The following is a 22,579-nucleotide window of genomic DNA, read 5'->3' as shown; positions in this document are numbered from 1 at the left end:
GTGTTAAAATCATGTAGAAAAGATGGGATTTTAGTGGCTGGAAATTTATTTTGAATCTTGGTAAAAATCGGTTGTGGAAAAGACTGAATAACGGGTAAAAACAGAGAAAGAATTTGAAGAATATACGAAGAACACGAAGAACACTTTGAGTGTGGTGAAGAACATTGAAGAGCACCTTTTAGATCTTAGAAAGGGCAAGGAGGTAAAATGTTTGGTGTTTAAGGGGTTATATGGTAATTTCTGAAAGTTAGGGTGGTAAAAGTAGAAATATTAAAAGTTACGGGTGGTAAAAAGTGAATTTTAAAGGTTAAAAGTAAAAGGTAAGTTAATTTTCGAAAATTAATGATAAAATAATAAATAATAATAAAATATTAAATAATAATATTTAATTAAAAATAATATTTTAATAAAAATAATAAAATAATGCGAAGAAGGCAGTTTTCTGTAAAAGCTTTAGAAAGACAACTTTAAGCGCAGAATCTCATAATTACCTTCATAAAACACTTAGGGAGTGGTAATAACATGATAGTGAGGCAAAGATAAAGAAAAGATAAAAGGTTAAAGAAAAGATAAAAACCAAAGAAAATTCTGTAAAGTTTTAATGATAGAAAAACAGACAGAGACTAATGAACAAACTAGGGCAACATAGTTAGTCCTTGAGTTGCGCCTAGGGTTAGGAATTATATGAAAAGTTAAACTGTTTCAGTATAGACTTAATGAACCTATACTTGGGACAGGCTAACTATTCATACCGAAATTTACATAAGCTTTAAATACATACGTTAAGCAGAGAAATCAGAGCAGAGTAAAGAAAACACAGAGAACAGAGTAACTAGAGAAAATTAAAGAGATACAGAGAAAAGAGTAATCAAAGCAGAGTAAAAAGACAAAGTGAAAAGAGTAATATGATAAAGGGAAATGGTTTGAGCCAAGATATTGTGAAATTGAAAGATGTAAAGTTTGTATAGTATGATTGAATAGAGAAAGAAGGAAGTACTGCATAAGAATGTGAAAGTGATGATGAATAATGAGAATGATATTGAATGATGATAATGAGAAAAGAGTAATATAACAAAGAGAATAGAGGATAAGAGTATAAAAATAAAGAGTTAAGCCTTGTGGCATGATATTCTATTATATGTTCATCTGATGCTTTTCTATTGGCCCTAGAGGTCCTGTAGGCCCAAGTTCACCTACAGTAAGTTGTTATTCCTGTAGGCCGAAGTTCACCTGCAGTGAATATCAATTGTGTATCTCAAGGTGTTGCTCCTGTAGGCCGAAGTTCACCTACAGAGAGTTGTGATACCTGTAAGCCGAAGTTCACTTACAGGGGCGCTATTTCTGTAAGCCGAAGTTCACTTACAAAGGTGCTATTTCTGTAGGCCGAAGTTCACCTACAGAAAGTTGTTGTGATTAAACCATTTCTGTAAGCCGAAGTTCACTTATAGAGGTGTTATTTCTGTAGGCCGAAGTTCACCTACAGAAAGTTGTTGTGTTGTGTTTAGACTATTCCTGTATGCCGAAGTTCACTTACGGGAATGCTATTTCTGTAGGCCGAAGTTCACCTACAGAAAATAAGCCATATCTAGGACTAGTTCCTAGGTAATGTCGGGCTGCAGGGTGTAAACCGACACGTGAGCTCATGGCCTGCATAGGACAGACATGCATCATATTTAGTTGCGCATTTCCTCTGTTATGATTGTTGTTTGAATGTATGCCTTATTTGTTTTCATTTTATTCTCTGTGTCTGTGTTTTGTTTTCTTGTATTCTTTTGTTTGTGTTTTGCTTTTTGTTTTCTCTATTTTCTCTATTTATCTGTTTCTTCTATCTACTGCTTCTCGGTATTCTGCTATTTATCTGCTAAATAACATGGAATTAATGAACGTAACTAATAACCCCGACCCTACTAAGAACTCCCCAGTTCTTACCCCTTCTCTCTCCCTTCCCCCTTCAGATGGAAGCATGAGTACCCTTCCGTAGTTTGCTGACGACCGTTCTGCAAAGAGGATTCCGCTCTAGGTAGTCTTCTGAGTCTAGAGTGAACTCCGTTACCTGTTTATATGTATACTGTGAGGCCAGCCAACGTCTGCACCCTGCTTATCTATAAACTTTAACCTAAGTCCTCCGTACGATGTTGCTGTTATGTGGCCACTCGATGAAGTACTTGAGAGACGCTCTTTGATGATATATGATCGTGCAGAGGATTAGTAGACGACCTTCCACCTTTTGATGACGATCCACCTGACTTGAGTTTTGAAGACCTAGAACGTACTTTCCCTCGCTTTAGTAGTTTAGAGGGACTAGGTGAGTATAGAGTCTAGGCTAGCCTGGGCGCCAGCTTAGGGACTTCTTGAACAGGTCAGGACCTGGGATGTTGTATGTATATATATGTATATAGTTATTATCTAGCTATGTCTAGGGGTGTTCTAACTAAAAGTCTATACTCTAATAAAGGCTGGATCACCGAATATTGTCAACTGCTTATGATGTATTTATGTGTGATTGTTTATAACTGTTTTACCTGTTTTTATTTGTGAATTGATTACAAATGATTATGTTTATTAATCCAAATGTTTTCAGAAAAAAAAGTACCTCGTAAAATAACTACGCTTTTAACAACGAATCAGGCTCATATAATAAATAATAGATAATAATTAGGTAGACAAGTTGGTAGCGCTTAGTTTCTAGTATGATCATGACGTACCAGAAATTGGGTCGTTACAGAAGGATCAACAGAAGCCTCAACAAGGCTTCAATAATAATAATGGTGGGAGAAATAGGTTAGGCAATAGCAAGCCTTTTCCATCATCTTATGAGTAACAGACAGAGAATTCTAAGCAGAGCCTTTCTGACTTAGCAACCATAGTCTCTGATCTATCTAAGACCACTCTCAGTTTCATGACTGAAATAAGGTCCTCCGTTAGAAATTTGGAGGCATAAGTGGGTCAGCTGAGTAAAAGAGTTACTGAAATCCCTCCTAGTACTCTCCCAAGCAATATAGAAGAGAATCCAAAGAGAGAGTGCAAGGCCAACAATATAACCAAAATTGCCGAACCTATAGAGGAGGAAGAGGAAGTGATTTCCAGTGAGGAAGACCTTGCTGGACGTCCATTGACCACTAAGGAGTTCCCTGATGAGGAACCAAAGGAATCTGAGGCTCATATAGAGACCATAGAGATTCCACTAAACTTACTATTGCCATTCATGAGCTCTGATGAAGATTCTTCCTCTGAAGAGGATGAAGATATTGTTGAAGAGCAAGTTGCTCAGTATCTAGGAGAAATCATGAAGGTGAATGCCAAGTTATTTGGTAATGAGACTCGGAAGGATGAACCTCTACTGCTCATCAATGAACTGAATGCCTTGGTTCAACAGAAATTACCTCAGAAGAAACCGGATCCCGAAAAGTTCTTAATACCCTGTACCATAGGCACCATGACCTTTGAGAAGGCTCTATGTGACCTGGGGTCATGAATAAACCTCATGCCACTCTCTGTAATGGAGAAACTGGAGATCTTTGAGGTACAAGCTGCAAGAATCTCACTAGAGATGGCAGACAAATCAATGAAACAGGCTTATGGACTTGTAGAGGATGTCTTAGTGAAGGTTGAAGGCCTGTACATCCCTGCTGATTTCATAATCCTAGACACTGGGAAGGATGAGGATGAATCCATTATCCTTGGAAGACCCTTCCTAGCCACAGCAAGAGCTGTGATTGATGTGGACAGAGGAGAGTTAGTCCTTCAATTGAATGAGGACTACCTTGTGTTTAAGGCTCAAGGATCTTCTTCTGTAACCATGGAGAAGAAGCATGAAAAGCTTCTCTCAATACAGAGTCAAATAGAGCCCCCACACTCAACTTCTAAGTTTGGTGTTGGGAGGCCACCATTAAGCTCTGAGTCTCTGTGAAGCTCTCTAAGAGCTCACTGTCAAGCTATTGACATTAAAGAAGCGCTTATTGGGAGACAACCCAATGTTATTTAATTATATTTATCTTTCATAGACATTTGTTTTCCATTGTTATTTTATGTTTTCTTTAGGTAGATGATCATGTGAAGTCACAAAAACAGTTGCAGAATAAAAATAGAATAAAAAACAACATAAAAAATAGCGCACCCTGGAGGACATGCTTACTAGCGTTTAAACGCCAGTAAGGATAGCAGAATGGGCATTTAACACCCAGTCTGGCAGCATTCTGAGTGTTAAATGCCAGAAAAGGGTGTCTGGTGTCTGGCTGGTGTTAAACGCCAGAATTGGCAGACAGACTGGCGTTTAACGCCAGAAAAGGGTGTCTGGGTGGTGTTAAACGCCAGAAAAGGTAGCAGAGTTGGCGTTAAATGCCAGAAATGGCACACAGAGGGCGTTTAAACACCAGAAAGGTGCATGGAGCAGAATTCCTTGACACCTCAGGATCTGTGGACCCCACAAGATCTCCACCTATCCCAACTCACTCTCTCTCCTCTTTACACCTCCCTATAACACTCTTCCCTAAATACTCTTGACCAATCACATCAATACCTCTTCCCCAAATACCATTCACCTATCAAGTCCTACCCTCTTCCCTATAATCTCTTCACCACTCACATCCATCCATCATAAAAGCCCACCTACCTCATCATTCAAATTCAAAATATTTCCCTCCCAAACTCAACCCCCTCTTAACCGAATTCTCCCTCTCTCTTACCCAATAAATACCCCTCCTTACCACCTTCAATTTCACACTTCATACACACTTCAACCCCCTTGGCTGAAACCAACACACTCCTCTATCTCCTCCATTTCTTCTTCTTCTACTCCCTTCTTTCTTCTTTTTCTCGAAGACGAGAAAACCTTTTAAGTTTGGTGTGGGAAAAAGCTCTGCTTTTTGTTTTTTCATAACCATTAATGGCACCTAAGCCGGAGAAACCTCTAGAAAGAGGAAAGGGAAGGCAATTGCTTCCACCTCCGAGTCATGAAAGATGGAGAGATTCATCTCAAAGGTCCATCAAGACCACTTCTATGAAGTTGTGGCCAAGAAAATGGTGATTCCCGAAGTCCCCTTCATGCTCAAAAAGAGTGAATATCCGGAGATCCGACGTGAGGTTTGAAGAAGAGGTTGGGAAGCTCTCACTAACCCCATCCAACAAGTCGGAATCTTAATGGTTCAAGAGTTCTATGCTAATGCATGGATCACTAAGAACCATGATCAAAGTGTGAACCCGAACCCAAAGAATTGGCTCACAATGGTTCAGGGGAATTACTTGGATTTCAGTCCAGAAAATGTGAGGTTGGCATTCAACTTGTCAATAATGCAAGGAGATCCTCACTTTTTCACTAGAAGGGTCAACTTTGATCAAAGGTTGGACCAAGTCCTCATGGACATATGTGTGGAAGGAGCTCAATGGAAGAGAGACTCCAAAGGTAAGCCGGTTCAACTGAGAAGGCTTGACCTCAAGCCTGTGGCTAGAGGATGGTTGGAGTTCATCCAACGCTCTATCATTCCTACTAGTAACCGGTCTGAAGTTACAATAGACCGGGCTATCATGATCCATAGTATCATGAATAGAGAGGAAGTAGAAGTTCATGAGATCATACCTCTAGAACTCTATAAGGTGGCGGACAAGCCCTCCACTTTGGCAAGGTTAGCCTTCCCTCATCTCATCTGTAACCTATGCAATTCAGCAGGAATTGTCATAGAGGAAGACATCCTCATTGAAGAAGACAAACCCATCACTAAAAAGAGGATGGAGCAAATAAGAGAGCCCACTCATGGACCTCAACAAGAGCATGAGGAGATTTCTCATCAAGAAATACCTGAGATGCCTCAAGGGATGCATTTTCCTCCGCACAACTATTGGGAGCAACTCAACACTTCTTTAGGAGATTTGAGTTCTAACATGGAATAACTAAGGATGGAGCACCAAGAGCACTCCATTATCCTCCATGAAATCAGAGAGGACCAAAAGGCCATGAGAGAGGAGCGACAAAGGCAAGGAAGAGACATAGAGGAGTTCAAACACTCCATAAGATCTTCAAGAGGAAGAACTAGCCGCTGTCACTAAGGTGGACCCGTTCTTTAATTTCCTTGTTCTTATTTTTCTATTTTTCGGTTTCTATGATTTATGTTTTGTCTATGTTTTAGTCTTTATTACATGATCATTAGTGTTTAGTGTATATGTCTTAAAGCTATGAATGTCCTATGAATCCTTCACCTTTCTTAAATGAAAAATGTTTTCTGAAAAAGAAAAAGAGGTACATGAATTTCGAAACTTATCTTGAAATTAGCTTAATTATTTTGATGTGGTGGCAATACTTTTTGTTTTCTGAATGAATGCTTGAACAGTGCATATTTTTGATAGTGAAGTTAATGAATGTTAAAATTTTTGGCTCTTGAAAGAATAATGAAAAAAGAGAAATGTTATTGATAATCTGAAAAATCATAAAATTGATTCTTGAAGTAAGAAAATGCTGTGAAAAACACAAAGCTTGCGAAAAATGGCGAAAAAAAAAGAAAAAGTAAGCATAAAAAGCCAATAACCCTTTAAACTAAAAGGCAAGGGTAAAAAGGATCCAAGGCTTTGAGCATTAATGGATAGGAGGGCCCAAAGGAATAAAATCCTGGCCTAAGCGGCTAAATCAAGCTGTCCCTAACCATGTGCTTGTGGCGTGAAGGTGTCAAGTGAAAAGCTTGAGACCGAGCGGTTAAAGTCATGGTCCAAAGCAAAAAGAGTGTGCTTAAGAGCTCTGGGCACCTCTAGCTGGGGACTCTAGAAAAGCTGAGTCACAATCTGAAAAGGTTCACCCAGTTATGTGTTTGTGGCATTTATGTATCCGGTGGTAATACTGGAAAATAAAATGCTTAGGGTCATGGCCAAGACTCATAAAGTAGCTGTGTTCAAGAATCAACATACTGAACTAGGAGAATCAATAATACTATCTGAATTCTGAGTTCCTATGGATGCCAATCATTCTGAACTTCAAAGGAAAAAGTGAGATGCCAAAACTGTTCAGAAGCAAAAAGCTACTAGTCCCGCTCATCTAATTGAAACTAATCTTCATTGATATTTTTGAAATTTATTGTATTTTCTCTTCTTTTTATTCTATTTTGTTTTTAGTTGCTTGGGGACAAGCAACAATTTAAGTTTGGTGTTGTTATGAGCGGATAATTTATACCCTTTTTGGCATTATTTTTACATAGTTTTTAGTATGTTTTAGTTACTTTTTATTATATTTTTATTAGTTTTTGTGCAAAAATAACATTTCTGGACTTTACTATGAGTTTGTGTGTTTTTCTGTAATTTCAGGTATTTTCTGGCTGAAATTGAGGGACCTGAGCAAAAGTCTAATTCAGAGGCTGAAAAAGGACTGCAGATGCTGTTGGATTCTGAACCTCTTGCATTCGAAGTGGATTTTCTGGAGCTATAGAATCCCAATTGGCGCGCTCTCAATTGCGTTGGAAATTAGACATATTGGGCTTTCCAGAAATATATAATAGTTTGTACTTTGCCCGAGATTTGATGGCCCAAACTGGCGTTCAAACGGCCATCTGAGACCCTTTTCTGGAGTAAAATGCCGAAACTGGCACTAGAACTGGAGTTGAAGGCCCAAACTGGCACCCAAGCTGGCGTTTAACTCCAAGAATAGCCTATGCAAGTGTAAAGCTCAATGCTCAGCCCAAGCACACACCAAGTGGGCCCCGGAAGTGGATTTTTGCACTATCTATACTTAATTACTCATTTTCTGAAAACCTAGGTTACTAGTTTAGTATAAATAGCACTTTTTACTATTGAATTCGAACCATGGAACAGAACTTATCACGTTTTAGAGGCTGGCCATTCGGCCATGCCTAGACCTTTTTCTCTTATGTATTTTCTACGGTGGAGTTTCTACACCTCATAGATTAAGGTGCGGAGCTCTGCTGTTCTTCATGAATTAATGCAAGTACTATTATTTCTCTTTCAATTCATGCTTACTTCTTCTCCAAGATATACTCTCATACTTAATCCAGTTAAGTCAGAATGAAGGGGTGACCCGTGACAATCACCTACTATCTTCGTTACTCGCTTAGCCAAGATCCACGTGCCTGACAACCACAAGCGGTCTACATGATGTTCAACGTAGTCATTAGACGACAGTCAGAGTATAATCTCTTGGGTATCTAAGCCACGATTTGCATCGTCTCTCCTGACAACAGAGCATCCAAATCCGTGATTAGAACCTTCGTGGTATAGGCTAGAATAATTGGCAGCAATCCTGAGATCCAGAAAGTCTAAACCTTGCCTGTGGTATTCCGAGCAGGATCTGGGAAGGGATGACTGTGACGAGCTTCAAACTTGTGAAAATGTTGGGCGCAGTGACAGTGTGCAAAAGGATAGAGAGATCCTATTCTGACGCTAGTGAGAACCGACAGATGATTAGCCGTACGGTAGATGTACCTGGTATTTTTCATCCGAGATGAGAAATCCGACAGTTGATTAGCCGTGCAGAAATCCTACCTGGTATTTTTCATCCAAGAGGATTATACAGCTTGCCATGGAAGGGAGCTCGCATGATTGGAAGAAGACAATAGGAAAGCAGAGGTTCAAAAGCAACAAAGCATCTCCAAACGCTTATCTGAAATTCTCACCAATGAATCACAGAAGTATCTTTATTTTATTTTATGTTTTATTTATCTTTTAATTATCTAAACCTCATAACCAATTGAATCCACCTGACTAAGATTTACAAGATGACCATAGATTGATCAAGCCGACAATCTCCGTGGGATCGACCCTTACTCACGTAAGGTATTACTTGGATGACCCAGTGCACTTGCTGGTTAGTTGTGTGGAGTTGTAAAAAGTGTGAATCACAATTTCGTGCACCAGTCCTCCAAGAGAAAGACCTCTAGCTCCTTGTGTTCCATCATCTTTTCACCATATAAAGCTTTAGGTGATGTCCATTGAACTTGATGCAATTGGAACTTAAAGGATGACGTAGGTGGAAGACTACATATGGCTCTACTTTCTCCACCCTGTAGGGACCTTCCCATCTGGATCTCAGCTTGTCTGGCATGAGTCTCAGCCTGGAGTTGTAAAGGAGAACCAGATCCCCCGGTCTGAACTCTCTTCTTTTGATATGCTTGTCATGCACGGCCTTCACTTTTTCTTTGTATAATCTGGAGTTATCATAAGCTTCAAGTCGAAGGGTCTCCAGTTCTCCCAGTTGCAGCTTCCTTTCAGCACCAGCTTGCTCGAATCCCATGTTGCATTCCCTCACAGCCCAGAAAGCCTTGTGTTCTACCTCTACTAGAAGGTGGCAAGCCTTTCCGTACACTAAGCGGAAGGGGCTCATCCTAATGGGTGTCTTGTATGCTGTTCGATATGCCCAAAGCGCATCTTGTAGCCTGGCACTCCAGTCCTTCCTATGAGGCTTGACGATCTTCTCCAGGATACGCTTTATCTCTCTGTTAGATACCTCTGCTTGTCCATTGGTCTAGGGATGGTATGCTGTTGCCACTTTGTGAACTATCACATGTTTTTTCAGTAATCCTACTAACCTCCTGTTACAGAAGTGAGTGCCTTGATCTCTCACGATTGCTCGTGGTGATCCAAAGCGACATATAATATGGTTTCTAACAAAGGAAATAACAGTGTTAGCATCATCAGTACGGGTAGGATTTGCTTCCACCCATTTAGAAACATAATCCACAGCTAACAGTACATAAAGATAACCACTAGAGTTTGGAAATGGACCCATGAAGTCAATGCCCCAAACATAAAAAATTTCACAGAAAAGCATAATCTGTTGGGACATCTCATCCTTCTTGGATATATTCCCAAACCTTTGGCATGGGGGACATGATTTACAAAAGGTAGCAGCATCCTTAAAAGAGTGGGCCACTAGAATCCACAGTCTAAGATTTTTCTAGCTGTTCTTTGAGGGCCAAAATGTCCTCCACTCTCAGAAGAGTGGCAGGCCTCAAAAATGGACTGGAATTCTGATTGAGGTACACACCTTCTAATTACCTGGTCAGCACTGTACCTCCATAAATATGGGTCATCCCATATATAATATTTGGATTCGCTTTTCAGCTTGTCCCTCTGATGCTTAGTAAAATTAGGAGGAAAAGTATGGCTAACTAGATAATTAGCTACAGGTGCATATCAAGGAACTACTTCAGATACTGCGTGCAAGCTATCAAATGGAAAAGTATCATTGATAGGAGTGAGGTCATCCTTAATGTGCTCAAGGCGACTCAAGTAGTCTACCACTAGATTCTGGTTACCACTCCTATCCTTAATTTCTAAATCAAATTCTTGCAGCAACAGTATCCAACGTATCAACCTTGGTTTGGACTGTATTTTAGCTAATAAATATTTTAGAGCTACATGGTCTGAGTATACTACCACCTTAGTACCAAGTAAATAGACTCGGAATTTATCCAGAGCAAAAACAATAGCCAGAAGCTCTTTTTCAGTGGTGGTGTAATTAGACTGAATAGTGTCTAAGGTCTTAGAAGCATAAGCAATTACGAAAGGATCTTTACCTTTGCGCTGAGCTAGCGCTGCTCCTACTGCATGGTTAGAGGCATCACACATAATCTTAAAAGGCTGGCTCTAGTCTGGTTCTCTCACAATTGAAGCTTGGCTCAAGGCAATTTTCAGCTTATCAAATGCTTGCATGCAATCCTCACTGAACTCAAACTCAACATCTTTCTGCAGCACTCTGGATAAAGGCAATGCTACCTTACTGAAGTCCTTGATAAATCTCCAGTAGAAACCTGCATGGCCAAGGAACGAATGGATTTCCCTCACGGAGGAGGGGTAAGGTAAACTAGAAATGACATCTGCCTTTGCTGGATCTACAGAAATACCAGTATTAGAGACAACATGTCCTAGAACAATCCCTTGTTTTACCATAAAGTGACATTTTTCAAAATTCAATACAAGGTTTGAGCTAACACACCTGTCTAATACTCTAGCTAAACTATCCAAGCAAAGGTTAAACGAATCACCATATACGCTGAAATCATCCATAAAAACTTCTATACAGCTCTCGATAAGATCTGAAAAGATACTCATCATGCATCTTTGGAAAGTAGTTGGTGCATTACATAGGCCAAAAGGAATCCTCTTATATGCATACGTTCCAAAGGGACATGTAAAAGTGGTCTTTTCCTAATCTTCAGGAGCTATATGAATTTGAAAGTAGCCTGTATAACCATCTAAAAAGCAGTAATGGGATTTACCTGACAGGCGATCAAGCATCTGATCAATAAATGGCAAGGGGTAATGATCCTTGCGAGTAGCTTGGTTGAGACGCCTGTAATCAGTCTAAACTATCTATGAATTATGCACTCTAGTTGTCAGGAGCTCTCCATGCTCATTCCTTACTATTGTGACTCCAAACTTCTTGGGCACCACTTGTACTGGACTGACCCATTCACTGTATGAGATGGGGTAGATGATATCTGCTTCAAGTAGCCAGGTCACTTCTTTCTTGACAACTTCTAAGATGGTGGGATTCAATCTTCTTTGGGGTTGACGGACAGGTTTTGCCCCCTCTTCTAAGAATATTTTGTGCTCACAAACTCGAGGGCTAATGCCTACTATATCCGCCAAGCTCCACCCAATTGCCTTCTTGTGTCTTCTCAGCACACTGAGCAGCTGCTCCTCTTGTTGGGGAGTGAGTTCCCTTGCAATGATAACTGGGAGCTTCTGATTATCCTTAAGGTAAGCATACTTGAGGTAGGGTGGAAGGGGCTTTAATTCCACTATCTGCTCATGGCTGGGCTTTGGATCATCTTGAGCTAGTGATAATGGCAAAGTGTCCTCATTATATTCAGGGGGTGTCCCCACACTTGGATCTTGCTCCATGTGCCTCTCTTCTGCTTCTTCTTGGTGAACTTCAGCTACAGTTTCATTAATGATGTCGCACTGGAAGATAGAATGATCTTCCGGAGGGTGCTTCATAGCTTCATTTAAACTGGAACTTACAACTTTGCCATCTATCTCAAAGGAGTAAGTTCCTGAGAATGCATCCAGCTTGAACTTTGAAGTCTTCAAGAATGGTCTTCCAAGCAGGATTGATGATGGTCTTCCTGAGTCATTAGGGGGCATTTCCAAGATATAGAAGTCAATGGAAAATGTGAGCCCCTTAATGCTCACCAGCACGTTTTCAGCGATTCCAACCACTGTAATAATGCTTTTATCTTCTAACACAAAATGAGCTGCCGACCTTTTTAAGGGAGGGAGCCTCAAAGCATCATATATAGATAATGGCATTATACTAACACACGCTCCTAAATCACACATGCAGTCAGAAAATATTACACCCCAATGGTACAGTTAACCATGCATGGACCTAGATCACTACATTTTTCAGGTATACCTCCTATTAAAGCAGATAGAACTACCTAAAGAAATAGTTTCTAATTCATTAATTTTATCTTTATGTATGCATAAATCTTTTAGAAACTTTGAATATTTAGGAACTTGTTGAATAACATCAAAAAGGGGAACATTTACCTCAACCTTTTTGAAAATTTCTACCATTTTGGGATCAAGTTCCATATACTTTTTGGACTTCCATGCAAGGTGTGGAAATGGAACAGGAATGGCGCCACTTACAACTTCTGCATCCTTTAGTGCTCCATTCCTTGGCTGTGCTTCTTCTTCTACAATGTCTTGTACTTCCTCTTCCTCTTCAGCATCTTCCACTTCAACTATGTCTTCAACTGGAGCGTGTTTTTGTAGGCTTGGCTCCTCCTGATTCCTCTCTTGCAGTGTGGTTCCGGACCTCAAAGTGATGGCATTGATGCCATCCTTGGGGTTGGGTAAGGGTTGAGAAGGAATTTCATTGGAGCTTGAAGGTTGATTATTGGAACTATTTATTGATCCAATCTGTAAGGCAAGAGCTTGTACAGCTGAGGTCAGGCCGTTTAAGGTGGAACTAAGTATATTCTCCATGGCCTTTTGTCTTTGCTCAATAGATTGAAGCATTTCATCATGAGAAGAAGAAGAAGGGTAAGTAATCTGAGGGGCCTGCTGTTGGTTGTTCTGAGGTGCTTGGGACTGCCTTAAGTGAGGTGTTCTGTATCGCTGGTTCTGGTTCTGCTGTCTGTTGTTGTTATTCCACCTCTAATTTCCATTGTTGTCTCTGTCTCCTCTGTTGTAGTTGTCCCTCTAATCTTGGTTAGAATTATCCCTCCATCCCTAGTTGGAATGGTCTCTCCATCCCTGGTTAGAGTTGTCTTGCCAACCTTGGTTGTAATTGCCGCCTTATTGATTGTACCCTTGATTTGGGCGGTCATAGAAATTATAAGTGGCTGCTACGCTGTTGTCCTCTTGTTGGAGCTGCGGACACTCATCAATGTAATGACTATAATCAGCACATATTCCGCATACTCTCTGAGAGACTAACTGTTGACTTTGTTGTGGTGGAAGAGGCTGAGGTTGTTGTTGGTTTAGCTGTATTTGCTTCAGTAGGTTGGTCATCTCACATATACTCTGTGTAAGAGCAGAAGTCTCAATGCTAGAGGAAACCTTTGCAACAGCCTTTGAGTGGCTGTTCCTGTGCTTGTGATTCTGAGTGGACTCAGCTAAGTCGCTGATCAGTTGCCATGCTTCATCTGCGGTCTTGTACTTTTAGAGAACCATTACTAGCACCATCCAATGTAGTTTTATCCCGAGGCTTCATGCCTTGAGTGAAGTAGCTGATCAACACCAACTTGTCAATTATATGATGGGGGCATGCGTCCAGAAGATTCTTGAAGTGCTCCCAGTACTCATAAAGAGTCTCTGATTCTCCCTGAATAATGCAAGAGATCTCTTTTCTTAGTCTATCTGTAACTTCAGCCGGAAAGTATTTTTCCAAGAATTCGCTCCTGAGCGTATCCCAGTTGGTAACAATTACTTCAGGTTGAGTGTAGTACCACTCCCTCACCTTTTCCTCAAGAGAAAACGGGAAGGCGGTCAGCAAAATAGAAGTTTCATCTGCACCATGATGCCTTACAGTAGAACAGGCTATCTGAAAATCCCTTAGGTGCATGATAGGCTCCTGAGCAGGTAAGCCATGAAACTTGGGCATCAAGTTGATTAGTGTGGTCTTCAGTTCAAAATCTGCAGCCAGATTTGGATAACGTACTTGATACGGTTGCAGAGTAAAGTCTGGGGCTCTTGCCTCCTGGAGAGTGATCCTCCTGGGTGCCGCCATGTTACCTGCACGTAAATCAACTGAATTAGTAGAAAAAGAGCTTGTTTCTTCCTCAGATGGCGCTTCAGATTCGCCCTCAGAAGAGACTGGTGAATTGATAATAATCACTTTACCACCCTCAGAGGCTAACTTGCGCCAAGCTCGCCTAATACGTGAAAGAGTTCTTTCAATTTCAGGATCAAATGCGGCTAAGCTCGGATCAGGCAGTGAACACGTCATTCAACAAAAGAAACATACAGCTTATCGTAGTAAAATAAAATAAAATACGCGAAAATTAAAAATATGTACACTAATTAATAATTTAGCACACAATTGCAACTCCCCGGCAACGGTGCCAGAAATTTGATGCGTGGCGAAAGTCAGCCAATTAAGAATTCAATATAGAAATAGCGTTGTGAGTATAGTTCTTAACCAGCTAAAATCTGCTCATCAATTTAGAAAGGTTGTCACAAAACTTAGAATAAAAATACTGGGAGTATCAATCCCAGGTCGTCTCCCAACGAGTTGACAAAAAAGGTGCTATCTTATTAATCAGGAGTTTTTCGAGAATTTTGAGAGTTGAATGACAGAAAATAAATAATTGTAAATTAAAAGAGAATTATATATTCTAATTAAAAAGCCTTGACTGGGGGAATGATTAATTGGAAATTCCATCCTTGTTGGAATTCTCTCAAGTGTAGTATAAAGAGGTTGTTATTTTCACTTAGTTAACCCTTACTAAATAAAGGAAAGTCAAGTGTTTGAGCTAACTCTTATTCACAAATCCTAGTCCTCTCCCTTGGGAAGGTCTAGCATTAGTAAATAGAGAATTAGCCAACAACTTCTAATTTAACTAATCACTTGAGCATTCCAACTCAAGTGTCTCCTTTTAATCAACCACATGTCAAGTTGGGAGTCTACTCCATCAACTTGGATACCAACTTCGTTGTTGGGAGTAGGGAATAGAAAAGAGATATGATAGATAATAGCTGTAAATTAATTAAAAATAAAAGTAATCCTTTGCATTAATAGATTCTAAAAACAATCCAATTGTAACTCTAAACAAGAATTAAGAATATGGAATAATAAAGGAGTAAGAAAAGAAACTAGAATAGTGTCTTCAACGGAGATGATGACTCTTCAATATCCAAAGTGAAAGCATAAAACTATAAAACTATGAATATAAAGAAAACCTAGAGGAAGAGTAGTTTTTCTCTCTCAATTCATATCTAAAACTAAAACTATGCTAATGAGAATGTGTCTTGAGTTTCTGCATGTTCCCTGGCTCTAGTCTGTGTTTCTGGGCCGGAAACTGGGTCAAAACTCGGCCCGAAATCGCCCCCAGCATTTTCTGTTATTTCTGCAGATCGCGCATGTCACGCGTACGCGTCACTGGTCATCTTGGCGTGTTACGCGTATGCGTCAAGCACGCGTACGCATCATCTAGCAGAACTCCAATCCATGCGTACGCGTCAGGCACGCGCACGCGTCGCTGCAAGTTTCTCCACGTCGCGCGCACGCGTGATCCATGCGTGCGCATCGATGCTCGGTGGTTATCTCCTTAGTTTCTTGTGTTCTTCCCATTTTTGCAAGCTTCCTCTCCATTCTCTAAGCCATTCCTTCCCTGTAAAGCCTGAAACACTTAACACACGGATCACAGCATCAAATGGTATAAAGGAGAACTAAAATACACAAATTAAAGATTCTAGGAAGCAAGTTTTCAACCATAGAATAACACTAGGAAGGAATTGTAAAATCATGCAAATCATATGAATAAGTGGGTACGGACTTGATAAAAACCACTCAAATGAGCACAAGATAAACTATAAAATGGTGGTTTATCACACATATTCAAACTAGTCTTATCCGATTAAATCTTTAGAAGAAAAACACAATTTTAAAAAGTTGTTCTAATCCAAATTATATGTCACTTATTCAAAATTAGAGTGATTGAAAATCATGTATATGTCGCACACTAATTGAACCATTATTCCTAGCCGAATTCAAAGAGTTATGTGAAAGAGTTTTCAAGCTATAATTCAAATATCAAAATTTTCAATTATAATAAAAGAATTCAAAAGGAATTAATTAATATACCTTCTAATACCATTAATCCGAGTAAAGAACGACAAATCAATGCAAGATTTCAAAATAAAATAAACTTAGATTAATAACCCATAGAAAATATAAACAGAGCTTCTAACACTTTGACAAAACATTAGTTACCCATGGAATGAAAGAAAACAAGAAGAAAACTACGCAAAGAACCAGATATCCTCTCTCTGAACAAGGTTCACTTATTTATATCCTGATTCTAGAATTCGAATTCAAACTATTCCAATCTTATCTCTTGGAGAGAAAGATAAGATAACTACTTATTGACTTCAATTTTAAATTCAAAAGAATAATTCAAATCAAATCATAATAACCAAATCTCTTATGTTTCTAGAAAGAATTAATATCTAATCTTCTAGAGTCTTCGATATTTTGGATGTGATTAAGGATTCTAATAATGATGTGGATAATTAAGCTTGGACCTTAATTGTTGTTTCTTGAGAGTTGTAATTAGCTCTAAGTTGGGCTTTTATTAGATAAAATTGGGCAAAAAGCCCAAAAAACACACTTCTAAGGGAGGCAGGTTTGCTGGGAGTGAGGGAAGGCCACCAGGGTTGCAAGAAGCTAGGAAGGAGTCTGCCAGGCGTGAGGACCATCCACCGGGCGTGGAGCCCATGCACTGGGCATCGAGGCTGTCCGCTGATACGTGAGTATCTTATAACCTTTTTCCCTTCATTTTCTAGTTGTTTTTAGTTAGAAATGATTAAGTTTTATTATATTTTAGTACAAAAATCCTCTTTGGATGCTACTTTGAGTTCTTTGGTGTTTTTATGATTTCAGGTGAAATTCGGACAAATTTGGCAGAGTTTTGTGCAAAAACAAAGGAAGAAAGTAGATGCTGTCAACCCTGACCTCCATGCATTCCAATGAGCATAACTTGAGCTACCGATCTCCAATTGAGCGGCTCTGGCTTTGGAAAGCTAATTTCCAGAGCTTTCCAACGATATATAATAGTCTATAATTTTCTTCTGGAATCATTGCCAAATGTGGCACTAAACGTGGAGCCTAGCATCTAGCGCCCAGGAAGACAGAACTCACTGCCCATTTCCGACGCTGAATGCTAGAAAAATGCCAAAATTGCCCATCTCTATTGCTGAACGCCCGCTAAATGCCAGAATATGGATCCACTTCACCCAAGGAGCATTTTTAGTTTGATTTGGCTTCTAATTGTTATATTTTATTTACCTTTAGTTGTTTTTGTTTATAAACAAAATCTTTTAGGCCCATAATTTATTATTCTATTTTATTTTCAAATCAAATTAGGTTAGATATAAAAGGAAAAAGATCCACCCTTAAGGGGGGGATCTCTTCTCTTTCGCACGTTTCACTTTTCAGAATCCTAGTTTTCTCTATAAGTCATGAGCCACTAAACCTCCTCGGTTAAGGTTAGGAGCTCTGTTTATTTCTATGAATTAAGACTATTGCTTTTCTATTTTAATTAATGTATTGATTCATTTTTAAGGATTGTTTTCATTCTTAATCTTATGAATCTGGGTGGAACGAGGGTATGACCCTTATTCTATATGAGTTCTTGTGATTCTCGAGAGAGTTATCTTGCTTGAACAACAGCTTGAAGACAAATTCCTCCTAAATTGCTAATTACATGAACTAAATAGGATATGTGACATATAATCCTGTAATTAGCTTTGGGTAATTAGGGTTTTTTGTAGCTACAAACTAGTTTTGCAGTTAACCCTCTAATCGGAATTAGGTGCCCACGACAATGGCGGTTAATGAAGGTTAGAGGAAACTAAATCACTATGAGATTATGGTTTAGTTAATTACAGTTTGCCATGGAATGAATCATGCATTGTTAGAATAGTTGGTAAGAATTTTTAATCCGGAAAAGTAAACATCTCCAAAGCCTTAACTATTTTATCTCACTGCTTTTACACCAAACCTTTAATTGCTTTCTTTTACTCTCTTATTTATTATTCTATGCATTTTCAACCAACAAACAACCTTTTCTGTCTGCCTAACTAAGCTAATCGGATAACCATTGTTGCTCAGTCTGACAATCCTCGTGGGGTCGACCCTCACTCACCTGAGGTATTACTTGGATGACCCGGTGCACTTGCCGGTTAAATTGTGCGAGTTCACAATTCGCGCACCAAGTTTTTGACGTCGTTGCCGGGGATTATTTGTGATTGACAACTACCAGTTGTCTGATTGCTTTGATTAGGTATTTTTTTAGTTTTGTTTGTTTAATTTTCTTTTAATTTTCGATTTTAGTTTTGTTTATTTTCCCTTAATTTCTAATTTTAAGTTTGGTATCCCTTTAGTCGTCTTCTTTCTTTTTAATTTTTGAAATTACTAGTGTATTTTCTTTTTAGTTTTCAAAATTTTTTGTCTATTTCTCTCTTTAGTGTTTTCAAAAAGTTTTTAAGTTCAATTGCTTGCTTTGTTTTGTTTTATTTCTTTTCCACAGGATACCTGATAAGAGAAATTTTTCATCGATTTGGAATCAAGAATCAATTCGTTAGTAGCATAGTCTAAACCGACAACGAATTCTCAAGATCAAATATTAAATTCAATGCAAAATATAAATTGAGAGTCTTTCAACCTCGGGTCATTCTCCCTAGGATGCAATCGAAGTGTTTCTCTTTCGGTTGTTAAGAGGACAAAAGGGGTTTTGCAATCAAAGAACAAAATATTAAAAGAACCAAGAAATAAAAGAACTAAGCAATGAGCAAAATTGTAATTAATGCAATCAAAGAGAAATGAGATCAAAACTAGTGAAAATGCTATAAATGCAATAAAGAGCCTTGAGTTGGGAATGAGAGGTTAAGGAATCCTATCATTGCCATAACCACAACTACGGTAATTATCATGAGTCAATCTCGTTTAGTTAACCCCAACCATCGAGGAGTAAGTCAAGCAAGTATAATTGACCTTCATCCATAAGTCCTAATCAACTTACCAAACTAGTTGATAAAAGGCTAGCGTCAATGGAAACAAGAGTCAACTAACTACCCAAGAATTACCACTAAATGTTGGACATTATGACTCTAGTATCCTAGGAATTCAAATCCCAAGCCAAGGTGTGAAAATCTACTCAATTTCTAAGGTTGGCATTTTCACAAACACCTTGTGTGCATAAAAGTAAAACATGGAAAATTGCAAAGTGAAATGGAAAACTATAACCAACTATCAACAAAACCAATTATAGACAAGCAATTAAACGTAAAGGAAGCATGAAACATTAAATTCATCAATCAAAACTTCAAGTAACATAAAATTGCAGGTATAAACAAAGTAACTTGAACCAAAGGAAATTGAAGATAAAGACAATGTAATTAAAGAGGAATTAAAGAGTACTTACAATTAAAGAAGCAAAATCAAAGATCAAAGCTTGCTATAAAATGCTACAATGGAAATTGAGAATGAAACCCTAAGAGAGCAATGCTACACTACTCCTACTCCTACTCCTAATTACTCTCTAAAACTATCTAAGTGAGCTCTCTTCAAATGTGTTGAATTCTCCTTGATATAGCACTACAATTCAGCATTTCAGCTTTTCAAAATGGGCCAAAAGGCCTCAGAAAATGTGTTGCACGTGTTTCATTAATGAAATTACGTGTTGGGTCCTGTGTGGACGCACAGATGTGTGTGTCCGCACACTTTGATGTTTTGGCTCCTGTGCGTACACACAGGTACTTGTGCGCACGCACACTTGACTGATTCGGTCTTGTGCGTACGCACGCTTGCTTGTGCGCACGCACACCTTGCTGTGTGTGCTTTTCCTTGTTTTCTTCATGTTTTCTCCTTTGTACATGATTTCTTCCACTTTTGGCTTTCCATTCTTGCCTCTAAGGCCTGAAAACACTCAGCAAACATGTCATGGCATCAAATAGAATAAAAGTGGAATTAAATTGCTCATTTCAAGCAAAAAATTGCATGTTTTCACATTTAGGATCAAATTGGTGACAAAACATAAAAGTATGCTATTTTGGTGCTTAAGTTTGAGTTCATGTGCTAGAATCCATCCAATTTGAGTCAAAATACACCAACAAATATGGACTCATCAATTCCCCCACACTTAAACAATAGCATGTCCTCATGCTAAATCAACAAGGAGAATGATAAAAGGGCAAGTAACTTATTCAATGCAACTATCTATATGCATGCGTGTACGTATATACTATATATATCTATATATACTATAGTATCCTATTGAATTGGTGAAAACAAACAATCAAATTCCAAGCAAGTATATAGACATATAGGGCCAAGCAAAGAATTTATTCAATGTAAACAAAATCTAAAGAATTGATTCAACTCATCAAAAAGAAGTAACTTGCAAGAATGCATGATAAGAAGGGTGAAAACATAGAATTGAGTGATCGAACCCTCACTAGATGTGTATACACTCTCAACGCTCGGTGTTTAGGGTTTAATCACTCAAGTCTCCTCTAATCATGCTTTCAAGGATTTGCTTTTCATCTAACAATAAACAAGTATTTGATGCATGTATGCAAGTATCATGAGGTCTTTAGAGGGTTGTAATGCGGTTGGGGTAAGGGTAGGATGAGTATATGGCTAAGTGGACTAAAGGATTGAATCTTTGATTAGCTCAAGTACCCAAATCAACCTGTATCAATCAACCCACAAAAAATGCATTCTAACCATCCAGTACTTCTTTTTACACACATTCATGCCTTAGTTTCTATTCAAAACACATATGCATTTCTTATTCCAAAATTTTTTTTCTTTGGGATAACTTTTATCCCCTCTTATTATTACCTTTTTTTTCATTTCATTTTTTGTCTTTTGTTTTTTTTCTTTTCTATTTCTTTTTCTTTTTCTATGACAAATGCATATGGTTAAAGAAAATTCAAACATGAATGTGCACCCATTTTTTAAAATTTTCAATAATTACCCAAAACAAAATTTTTCTCTACCAAAGCTTCCCAAAATTCCCCCCACACTTAAATGACATACACACACCTTAACCTAAGCTAATCAAAGATGTAATTCAAGGTAATTCATGGTTTTTTACTTAGGGTTGTGATGTACTAATAATTAGTACAAAGGGGATCAAAAAGTTCAAAAGGGGTTAACAAGGGTAGATGCAAGGGTAAGGCTGTATGGGTGAGTAAGCTTAATATAAAAAACGGCCTCAATCATGCTCAATGCAATTCAAAACATCAATTATTGGAAATAAAGAATCAAGCAAAACCGAGATTACAATCATAGAAGAGATATAACACTCAATGAACAAAATTAGTGGTTAAAAAATGTGTAACCACTCATTAAAGCTCAAAAACTCACAAGGCATTAGTTCTTTACTCTTCTATGTTCCATGAAATCATTCAAGCAAGTGTAAAAACAATTTTTCAAATCAATTCAATAAAATGCCTTAAAATAAAATTCTTGGAAAATCCTTGTTGTTTTTCACCAAAATTATTTCATATATGTATGTATGATGTGATGGATGCAAATTTTCAAAATTTTCCTAGTTCTGTTCCTAATTTTCAACACGCAAAAAGTAACCTGAACAATTAGGACAAAATTGAACTAGGCATATGCTATTCACATCATCCATTCACAACTTCTATCTATACTATATACCAAGCAATATAAAGATGCAATATATATATATATATATATATATATATATATATATATATATATATATATATATATATATATACCAAAATGAAAGTGCAATACTAAAGATAACTAGAAGCAACTAATATATACCAAAAGTACTAAACAGTAGTGCATAAGTCAAAGTACTAGAAATATCTACAAAAAGCATAATAAAACTGAAAACAAACTAAATGGAAAGCGTTTAGGAGAGAATGTTTGCACCCAAAAATAGAAAATTCTCCCCCACACTTAAATGATGCACGGTCCTCCGTTTCAAAATAATCGGGCCGGGGTGATCAACCACGAGAAGCTCCACCATCAGATGGTGGTGGGTGGTGGTGACGCTGATAAACAATAATGGTGCGGGATGCCTCTGTGGTGGTCTCAGCTGCCAGCTCCTCAACTGCCGGGTCAGCTGGCTCTGCTGCCATCTCTACTGTCAGCTCGGCTCCAGCTGCCGGCTACTCAACTGTCGGGTCAGCTGGCTCTGGTGTATCTGGAGGAGGTGGACCAGGGTCTCTACCCTCGAACTTTGCCACTATCCACTGGAAGCGGCGAGCGTTGCAGCGCTCGTATCGGTGGACGGCCTGAAGGATCTCCCGGCACAACTCATATGGTTTCTGGGGTCGGGGTGTGGGTGTGGGTGCGGGAGCTGTAGGAGGTGCTGTAGGAGCATGATGAGTCCTTTCCCACTATGCTTGAAATTAATGATGAGGT

General features: G+C 38.7%; 1 non-coding gene across 1 annotated transcript; it reads left to right on the top strand.

The window, feature by feature from the left end:
- The first annotated feature begins 13,697 nt into the window (after nt 1-13,697).
- Nucleotides 13,698-13,804, top strand: LOC112753869 (small nucleolar RNA R71). The gene has a single exon (XR_003178232.1). It is a non-coding gene; the product is annotated as a small nucleolar RNA R71 (small nucleolar RNA).
- The last annotated feature ends 8,775 nt before the right edge of the window (nt 13,805-22,579 follow it).

The sequence above is a fragment of the Arachis hypogaea genome, chromosome 15 (genome assembly GCF_003086295.3).
Source record: "Arachis hypogaea cultivar Tifrunner chromosome 15, arahy.Tifrunner.gnm2.J5K5, whole genome shotgun sequence".
NCBI lineage: Eukaryota > Viridiplantae > Streptophyta > Magnoliopsida > Fabales > Fabaceae > Arachis > Arachis hypogaea.
The sequence above is the reverse complement of the archived record's forward strand: the minus strand, read 5'-3'. Positions and strand labels throughout refer to the sequence as shown.